Source organism: Solea senegalensis, unplaced genomic scaffold (assembly GCF_019176455.1).
Source record: "Solea senegalensis isolate Sse05_10M unplaced genomic scaffold, IFAPA_SoseM_1 scf7180000016986, whole genome shotgun sequence".
Classification (NCBI taxonomy): Eukaryota; Metazoa; Chordata; class Actinopteri; order Pleuronectiformes; family Soleidae; genus Solea; species Solea senegalensis.
The window spans coordinates 1-8,875 of NW_025322172.1; the positions used below are offsets into that span (position 1 = coordinate 1).

At 53.0% G+C, this 8,875-nt stretch overlaps 14 non-coding genes across 14 annotated transcripts; 4 read left to right on the forward strand and 10 right to left on the reverse strand.

The window, feature by feature from the left end:
- Nucleotides 1–408: 408 nt before the first annotated feature.
- On the forward strand, nt 409–527 carry LOC122763673. Its single transcript, XR_006359297.1, has one exon. It is a non-coding gene; the product is annotated as a 5S ribosomal RNA (ribosomal RNA).
- Nucleotides 528–869: 342 nt separating this feature from the next.
- Nucleotides 870–1,061, reverse strand: LOC122763666. The gene has a single exon (XR_006359290.1). It is a non-coding gene; the product is annotated as a U2 spliceosomal RNA (small nuclear RNA).
- Nucleotides 1,062–1,244: 183 nt separating this feature from the next.
- Nucleotides 1,245–1,355, reverse strand: LOC122763672. Its single transcript, XR_006359296.1, has one exon. It is a non-coding gene; the product is annotated as a U5 spliceosomal RNA (small nuclear RNA).
- A 646-nt stretch (nt 1,356–2,001) lies between these two features.
- LOC122763664 lies at nt 2,002–2,165 on the reverse strand. Its single transcript, XR_006359288.1, has one exon. It is a non-coding gene; the product is annotated as a U1 spliceosomal RNA (small nuclear RNA).
- A 403-nt stretch (nt 2,166–2,568) lies between these two features.
- LOC122763671 lies at nt 2,569–2,687 on the forward strand. Its single transcript, XR_006359295.1, has one exon. It is a non-coding gene; the product is annotated as a 5S ribosomal RNA (ribosomal RNA).
- A 447-nt stretch (nt 2,688–3,134) lies between these two features.
- On the reverse strand, nt 3,135–3,297 carry LOC122763665. Its single transcript, XR_006359289.1, has one exon. It is a non-coding gene; the product is annotated as a U1 spliceosomal RNA (small nuclear RNA).
- An 835-nt stretch (nt 3,298–4,132) lies between these two features.
- On the reverse strand, nt 4,133–4,325 carry LOC122763667. The gene has a single exon (XR_006359291.1). It is a non-coding gene; the product is annotated as a U2 spliceosomal RNA (small nuclear RNA).
- A 182-nt stretch (nt 4,326–4,507) lies between these two features.
- LOC122763670 lies at nt 4,508–4,620 on the reverse strand. The gene has a single exon (XR_006359294.1). It is a non-coding gene; the product is annotated as a U5 spliceosomal RNA (small nuclear RNA).
- Nucleotides 4,621–5,267: 647 nt separating this feature from the next.
- LOC122763663 lies at nt 5,268–5,431 on the reverse strand. Its single transcript, XR_006359287.1, has one exon. It is a non-coding gene; the product is annotated as a U1 spliceosomal RNA (small nuclear RNA).
- An 863-nt stretch (nt 5,432–6,294) lies between these two features.
- LOC122763669 lies at nt 6,295–6,487 on the reverse strand. The gene has a single exon (XR_006359293.1). It is a non-coding gene; the product is annotated as a U2 spliceosomal RNA (small nuclear RNA).
- A 931-nt stretch (nt 6,488–7,418) lies between these two features.
- On the reverse strand, nt 7,419–7,582 carry LOC122763662. Its single transcript, XR_006359286.1, has one exon. It is a non-coding gene; the product is annotated as a U1 spliceosomal RNA (small nuclear RNA).
- A 403-nt stretch (nt 7,583–7,985) lies between these two features.
- Nucleotides 7,986–8,104, forward strand: LOC122763675. Its single transcript, XR_006359298.1, has one exon. It is a non-coding gene; the product is annotated as a 5S ribosomal RNA (ribosomal RNA).
- Nucleotides 8,105–8,232: 128 nt separating this feature from the next.
- Nucleotides 8,233–8,351, forward strand: LOC122763661. Its single transcript, XR_006359285.1, has one exon. It is a non-coding gene; the product is annotated as a 5S ribosomal RNA (ribosomal RNA).
- A 118-nt stretch (nt 8,352–8,469) lies between these two features.
- On the reverse strand, nt 8,470–8,662 carry LOC122763668. Its single transcript, XR_006359292.1, has one exon. It is a non-coding gene; the product is annotated as a U2 spliceosomal RNA (small nuclear RNA).
- Nucleotides 8,663–8,875: the final 213 nt, after the last annotated feature.

The window sequence follows — 8,875 nt, forward strand, 5'->3', positions numbered from 1 at the left end:
AAGTATGAGGTGTACTCGCCAAACACCGGGTGGCTCTTGCCAGACACAGCTCTTTGGCTGATGGTGCTGGAAATGAATAATCCCAGAGGCCAATGCCTTGACTCAGTTGCTCGGTAATGCTGTGCTATGTTCAACTTCAACCTCCAGCACACATTGGAGAGGAAACACTCGACCTTTTTTACTGGCATACCTGGCTGTCGTTTCCTATAGATTCAGCAACAACTGGACATGACGGCACCAACAGCCGCTTGCCCATCTCGGTGTCGCTTCCCGATACTGGACTAGAGTGTAGCATGTGGTGGAGATAAAGGCTGAAGTGCAGTGTGTCCGAAAGGCTGACTTTTGAGCCCCGCCACGCGCAGGGGGCCTTGCCCAGTCCATAAAAGCAGTCTGTGTCCCAACCCCCCGGCTTACGGCCATACCACCCTGAGCACGCCCGATCTCGTCTGATCTCGGAAGCCAAGCAGGGTCGGGCCTGGTTAGTACTTGGATGGGAGACTGCCTGGGAATACCAGGTGCTGTAAGCTCTCACACCGCTGCACGCTTTTACACTGCTGCTTCCTTACAAAACATGCCCCTCCGCGAGCAAGGGGCCTTTTCGTCCGTAAGGCAGCTCTGTAGCCAGCCCCTGCGACCACGGCCGCTTACCACCTGAGCACGCCCGGTCGTCTGATCGGGCTAAGCAGGGTCCGGGCGGACCAGGCCGCGGATGGGAGGCAGCCTGGGAATACCAGGTGCTGTGAAAGCTTTCGCAGCTGCTGCTGCTGCTTCGCCCACAAGCTTGTGGGCTGCCAGTGGGGTGGCCCGGCACAGGCACGGGTTGATGGCTTTCTGGTTTCAGCTTCGCTTTGCTTTTCACAGAAAAAAGAGAATGGTGCACCGTTCCTGGTGGCACTGCAATACCAGGTCAATGCAAGGAGTGAAGAGAGCAAGCCCCAGTTTTCACCTCCACTGCTCAAAAATGCATTTAATATTTAATCCCCATATAGAGGACATATCAGATATTAAACTGATAAGAACAGATACTACACTTGATCTTAGCCAAAAGGCCGAGAAGCGATGGCCCACAGCTGTCTGGGGCCAACCCAAGATCTTGGCACACAAGTCAGTTGTTGTGGTGCCATGTTTTAAAGGGCGCATAACAAAGGCTGCTGCTGCTGATCACCTCCGCCCCAAGGTTGACCTAAGTGCACCTCTGAGCCTTGACAGACAGCTGCTTGACATTTGACACACTCAAAGGGCGCAGCCTTACAGCAAAGCCCACCAAAATAACTTAAACTCTTGAACGTCCCTCTCCACGGAAGTCTTTAGTAAAAAGCGAAAGACTTGTGCATTTTGAAGAGAAACCAGAGTCAACGTAGCCCCTGTCCTGGAGAGCAGCCGAGGAGTCTATCCGCCGGAGTCACCACAGTCTCGGTCGGCCGGCCGGCCGGCCACCTTGGGACGGTCTTCCTTCAACGTTTTTGCTTAATCGGCCAATAAACCGCCCAGATTTGACGCATGTTTGGAAGCGCTTTCCTACTGTCGGTTGTGTGCTGCAGTTTTCTATCAGTCGCTGAGGCTGTGGCACATTCCTCGCTCACTGGCACACCTCCAGCATTTAGTGATAGGCGATGAGTGCATGAGCAAAGCTTCAGCTCCGTGTCACACTGAGCAGTACAAACTGCCGGGCCATTTCCCACCTCATCCGGGCTTCTGAAATGGTAGTTGCTCACAGCATCACTTCAACATCAGGTCACTGCGGAGTGAACAAGAGACAGCGTAAGTATTAACCCTTGGCATGATGGCCATGGATCCATCTCCAACAATCGAGTTCTTCTACAAAGAGTTGGGAAAGGGAGCGTGACATTTGCTTTGAGCTGAAAGACAACACCCACAACCATCACGTTCCCAGCAACTTGGAAAGACTGGGGATGTTGCTCCGCAAGGACGTGAGAAGTTTGGAGATGGGCCCACAACGTTGAACTTCGGGCGGCTGACCTTTGCTTACAACGACATCATCGGGGGAAAGCGCGGACGCAGCACCCCACTAGCAAAAATTATGCATTCAAGACTCCCACGTTTGGGGAATTTGCAGGGGTCAACACAGCCGGAGTGCAATGGCTGCGCCTCGCCCTGGGTGAACCGCCTTCTTGATCATGGTATCTCCCCTGCCAGGTAAGTATGAGGTGTACTCGTCAAACACCGGGTGGCTCTTGCCAGACACAGCTCTTTGGCTGATGGTGCTGGAAATGAATAATCCCAGAGGCCAATGCCTTGACTCAGTTGCTCGTTAATGCTGTGCTATGTTCAACTTCAACCTCCAGCACACATTGGAGAGGAAACACTTGACCTTTTTTACTGGCATACCTGGCTGTCCTTTCCTATAGATTCAGCAACAACTGGACATGACGGCACCAACAGCCGCTTGCCCATCTCGGTGTCGCTTCCCGATACTGGACTAGAGTGTAGCATGTGGTGGAGATAAAGGCTGAAATGCAGTGTGTCCGACAGGCTGACTTTTGAGCCCCGCCACGCGCAGGGGGCCTTGCCCAGTCCATAAAAGCAGTCTGTGTCCCCAACCCCCCGGCTTACGGCCATACCACCCTGAGCACGCCCGATCTCGTCTGATCTCGGAAGCCAAGCAGGGTCGGGCCTGGTTAGTACTTGGATGGGAGACCGCCTGGGAATACCAGGTGCTGTAAGCTTTTACACCGCTGCCGTTCCTGCAGCTCACTGGCACACCTCCAACATTTAGTGGTAGACGTGAGTGCATGAGCAAAGCAGCTCCGTGTCACACTGAGCAGTACAAACTGCCGGGCCATTTCCCACCTCATCCGGGCTTCTGAAATGGTGAGTTGCTCCTGGCATCACTTCAACATCAGGTCACTGCACGGAGTGAACAGAGAAAGCGCCAAAGTATTAACCCTTGGCATGATGGCCATGGATCCATCTCCAACAATCGAGTTCTTCTACAAAGAGTTGGGAAAGGGAGCGTGACATTTGCTTTGAGCTAAAAGACAACACCCACAACCATCCCGTTCCCAGCAACTTGGAAAGACTGGGGAAGTTGCGCCGCAAGGACGTGAGAAGTTTGGAGATGGGCACACAACGTTGAACTTCGGGCGGCTGACCTTTGCTTACAACGACATCATCGGGGGAAAGCGCGGACGCAGCACCCCACTAGCAAAATCATGCAGTCAAGACTCCCACGTTTGGGGAATTTGCAGGGGTCAACACAGCCGGAGTGCAATGGCTGAGCCTCGCCCTGGGTGAACCGCCTTCTTGATCATGGTATCTCCCCTGCCAGGTAAGTATGAGGTGTACTCGCCAAACACCGGGTGGCTCTTGCCAGACACAGCTCTTTGGCTGATGGTGCTGGAAATGAATAATCCCAGAGGCCAATGCCTTGACTCAGTTGCTCGTTAATGCTGTGATATGTTCAACTTCAACCTCCAGCACACATTGGAGAGGAAACACTCGACCTTTTTTACTGGCATACCTGGCTGTGGGTTTCCTATAGATTCAGCAACAACTGGACATGGCGGCGCAACAACGCTTGCCCATCCTGGTGTAAGCACCGATACTGGACTGGGGGTGTAGCATGTGGTGGAGATAAAGGCTGAAGTGCGGTGTGTCGAAGGCTGACTTTTGAGCCCGCAGCGCGGGGCCTTGCCCAGTCCATAAAAGCAGTCTGTGTCCCGGCTTCACGGCCGTGCACCTAATTACGCCGGTAGTCTGATCTGGAAGCCAAGCGGGTCGGGCCTGGTACTTGGATGGGGAGACGCGCTGCAAGAATACCAGGTGCTGTAAAAGCTTTACACTGCTGCGCTTTTACGCCGCTGCTTCCGTGCAAAACATGCCCTCCGCGAGCAGGGGCATACCTGGTCAAGGCTCTCTGTCGCCTTCGACTTCACGGCCATACCACCCTGAGCCGCGCCCGATCTCGTCTGATCTGGAAGCTAAGCAGGGGTCGGGCGATTGTTACTTGGATGGGAGACCGCCTGGGAATACCAGGTGCTGTAAGCTTTTACGCTGCTGCTGCTGCTGCTGCTTCCTTACAAAAAACATGGGCTCGCAATTAAATTGACGCACAGGCACGGGTTGATGTCTTTCTGGTTTCAGCTTCGCTTTGCTTTTCACAGAAAAAAGAGAATGGTGCACCGTTCCTGGTGGCACTGCAATACCAGGTCAATGCAAGGAGTGAAGAGAGCAAGCCCCAGTTTTCACCTCCCACTGCTAGAAAATGCATTTAATATTTAATCCCCATATAGAGAACATATCAGATATTAAACTGATAAGAACAGATACTACACTTGATCTTAGCCAAAAGGCCGAGAAGCGATGGCCCACAGGTGTCTGGGGCCAACCCAAGATCTTGGCACACAAGTCAGTTGTTGTGGTGACATGTTTTTAAGGGCGCATAAAAAAGGCTGCTGCTGCTGATCACCTCCGCCCCAAGGTTGACCTAAGTGCACCTCTGAGCCTTGACAGACAGCTGCTTGACATTTGACACACTCAAAGGGCGCAGCCTTACAGCAAAGCCCACCAAAAATAACTTAAACTCTTGAACGTCCCTCTCCACGGAAGTCTTTAGTAAAAGGCGAAAGACTTGTGCATTTTGAAGAGAAACCAGAGTCAACGTAGCCCCTGTCCTGGAGAGCAGCCGAGGAGTCTATCCGCCGGAGTCACCACAGTCTCGGTCGGCCGGCCGGCCGGCCACCTTGGGACGGCCTTCCTTCAACGTTTTTGCTTAGTCGGCCAATAAACCGCCCAGATTTGACTGCATGTTTGGAAGCGCTTTCCTACTGTCGGTTGTGCGCTGCAGGTTTCTATCAGGCGCTGAGGCTGTGGCACATTCCTCGCTCACTGGCACACCTCCAACATTTAGTGGTAGACGTGAGTGCATGAGCAAAGCAGCTCCGTGTCACACTGAGCAGTACAAACTGCCGGGCCATTTCCCACCTCATCCGGGCTTCTGAAATGGTGAGTTGCTCCTGGCATCCCTTCAACATCAGGTCACTGCACGGAGTGAACAGAGCAAGCGCCAAAGTATTAACCCTTGGCATGATGGCCATGGATCCATCTCCAACAATCGAGTTCTTCTACAAAGAGTTGGGAAAGGAAGCGTGACATTTGCTTTGAGCTGAAAGACAACACCCACAACCATCACGTTCCCAGCAACTTGGAAAGACTGGGGATGTTGCTCCGCAAGGACGTGAGAAGTTTGGAGATGGGCACACAACGTTGAACTTCGGGCGGCTGACCTTTGCTTACAACGACATCATCGGGGGAAAGCGCGGACGCAGCACCCCACTAGCAAAAATTATGCAGTCAAGACTCCCCCGTTTGGGGAATTTGCAGGGGTCAACACAGCCGGAGTGCAATGGCTGAGCCTCGCCCTGGGTGAACCGCCTGCTTGATCATGGTATCTCCCCTGCCAGGTATGTATGAGGTGTACTCGCCAAACACCGGGTGGCTCTTGCCAGACACAGCTCTTTGGCTGATGGTGCTGGAAATGAATAATCCCAGAGGCCAATGCCTTGACTCAGTTGCTCGTTAATGCTGTGCTATGTTCAACTTCAACCTCCTGCACACATTGGAGAGGAAACACTCGACCTTTTTTACTGGCATACCTGGCTGTCGTTTCCTATAGATTCAGCAACAACTGGACATGACGGCACCAACAGCCGCTTGCCCATCTCGGTGTCGCTTCCCGATACTGGACTAGAGTGTAGCATGTGGTGGAGATAAAGGCTGAAGTGCAGTGTGTCCGAAAGGCTGACTTTTGAGCCCCGCCACGCGCAGGGGGCCTTGCCCAGTCCATAAAAGCAGTCTGTGTCCCCAACCCCCGGCTTACGGCCATACCACCCTGAGCACATGGTCTCGTCTGATCTGGAGCGGCAGGGGTGGGGCCTGGTTAGTACTTGGATGGGGAGACCGCTAGGAATACCAGGTGCTGTAAGCTTTACACGCTGCGCTTTTACTTTCCTGCTTCCGTACAAAAGAAACATGCCCCTCCACGAGCGGGAGGCCTTGCCTGGTCATAAAGGCACTCTCTGTCGCCAGCCCACCAAACTGCGGCCATACCACCTGGGCGCCCGATCTGCGATCTGGAAAGCTGGCGGGGTCGGGCGAGTTAGCATGCCCCGGATGGGAGACATACAGAATACCAGGTGCTGTAAGCTTTTACGCTGCTGCTGCTGCTGCTGCTGCTTCCTTACAAGAAACATGGGCTCGCAATTAAATTGACGCACAGGCACGGGTTGATGTCTTTCTGGTTTCAGCTTCGCTTTGCTTTTCACAGAAAAAAGAGAATGGTGCACCGTTCCTGGTGGCACTGCAATACCAGGTCAATGCAAGGAGTGAAGAGAGCAAGCCCCAGTTTTCACCTCCCACTGCTCAAAAATGCATTTAATATTTAATCCCCATATAGAGGACATATCAGATATTAAACAGATAAGAACAGATACTACACTTGATCTTAGCCAAAAGGCCGAGAAGCGATGGCCCACAGGTGTCTGGGGCCAACCCAAGATCTTGGCACACAAGTCAGTTGTTGTGGTGCCATGTTTTTAAGGGCGCATAACAAAGGCTGCTGCTGCTGATCACCTCCGCCCAAAGGTTGACCTAAGTGCACCTCTGAGCCTTGACAGACAGCTGCTTGACATTTGACACACTCAAAGGGCGCAGCCTTACAGCAAAGCCCACCAAAAATAACTTAAACTCTTGAACGTCCCTCTCCGCGAGGAGTCTTTAGTAAAAGCGAGAAAGACTTTGTGCATTTTGAAAATGAAGTCAACGTAGCCCCTGTCCTGGAAGCGGCGAGGAGTCTATCCGCTTGGTCACCACAGTCTGGTGACGGCGGCGGCGCCATGCCTGCCAGGGGCGGCCTTCCTTCGCTTGTTTTAGTCGGCCAATAAGCCGCTGAATTTGACTGCATGTTTGAGCGCTTTCCTACTGTCGGTTGTGCGCTGCAGTGTTCTATCAGTCGCTGAGGCTGTGGCACATTCCTCGCTCACTGGCACACCTCCAACATTTAGTGGTAGACGTGAGTGCATGAGCAAAGCAGCTCCGTGTCACACTGAGCAGTACAAACTGCCGGGCCATTTCCCACCTCATCCGGGCTTCTGAAATGGTGAGTTGCTCCTGGCATCACTTCAACATCAGGTCACTGCGCGGAGTGAACAGAGCAAGCGCCAAAGTATTAACCCTTGGCATGATGGCCATGGATCCATCTCCAACAATCGAGTTCTTCTACAAAGAGTTGGGAAAGGGAGCGTGACATTTGCTTTGAGCTGAAGACAACACCCACAACCATCACGTTCCCAGCAACTTGGAAAGACTGGGGATGTTGCTCCGCAAGGACGTGAGAAGTTTGGAGATGGGCACACAACGTTGTACTTCGGGCGGCTGACCTTTGCTTACAACGACATCATCGGGGGAAAGCGCGGACGCAGCACCCCACTAGCAAAAATTATGCAGTCAAGACTCCCACGTTTGGGGAATTTGCAGGGGTCAACACAGCCGGAGTGCAATGGCTGAGCCTCGCCCTGGGTGAAACGCCTTCTTGATCATGGTATCTCCCCTGCCAGGTAAGTATGAGGTGTACTCGCCAAACACCGGGTGGCTCTTGCCAGACACAGCTCTTTGGCTGATGGTGCTGGAAATGAATAATCCCAGAGGCCAATGCCTTGACTCAGTTGCTCGTTAATGCTGTGCTATGTTCAACTTCAACCTCCGGCACACATTGGAGAGGAAACACTCGACCTTTTTTACTGGCATACCTGGCTGTCGTTTCCTATAGATTCAGCAACAACTGGACATGACGTCACCAACAGCCGCTTGCCCATCTCGGTGTCGCTTCCCGATACTGGACTAGAGTGTAGCATGTGGTGGAGATAAAGGCTGAAATGCAGTGTGTCCGAAAGGCTGACTTTTGAGCCCCGCCACGCGCAGGGGGCCTTGCCCAGTCCATAAAAGCAGTCTGTGTCCCCAACCCCCCGGCTTACGGCCATACCACCCTGAGCACGCCCGATCTCGTCTGATCTCGGAAGCCAAGCAGGGTCGGGCCTGGTTAGTACTTGGATGGGAGACAGCCTGGGAATACCAGGTGCTGTAAGCTTTTACACCGCTGCACGCTTTTACACCGCTGCACGCTTTTACACTGCTGCTTCCGTACAAGAAACATGCCCCTCCACGAGCAGGGGCCTTGCCTAGTCCATAAAGGCACTCTCTGTCGCAAGCCCCTCGGCTTACGGCCATACCACCCTGAGCACGCCCGATCTCGTCTGATCTCGGAAGCTAAGCAGGGTCGGGCCGGGTTAGTACTTGGATGGGAGACCGCCTGGGAATACCAGGTGCTGTAAGCTTTTACGCTGCTGCTGCTGCTTCCTTACAAGAAACATGGGCTCGCAATTAAATTGACGCACAGGCACGGGTTGATGTCTTTCTGGTTTCAGCTTCGCTTTGCTTTTCACAGAAAAAAGAGAATGGTGCACCGTTCCTGGTGGCCCTGCAATACCAGGTCAATGCAAGGAGTGAAGCGAGCAAGCCCCAGTTTTCACCTCCCACTGCTCAAAAATGCATTTAATATTTAATCCCCATATAGAGGACATATCAGATATTAAACTGATAAGAACAGATACTACACTTGATCTTAGCCAAAAGGCCGAGAAGCGATGGCCCACAGGTGTCTGGGGCCAACCCAAGATCTTGGCACACAAGTCAGTTGTTGTGGTGCCATGTTTTTAAGGGCGCATAACAAAGGCTGCTGCTGCTGATCACCTCCGCCCCAAGGTTGACCTAAGTGCACCTCTGAGCCTTGACAGACAGCTGCTTGACATTTGACACACTCAAAGGGCGCAGCCTTACAGCAAAGCCACCAAAAATAACT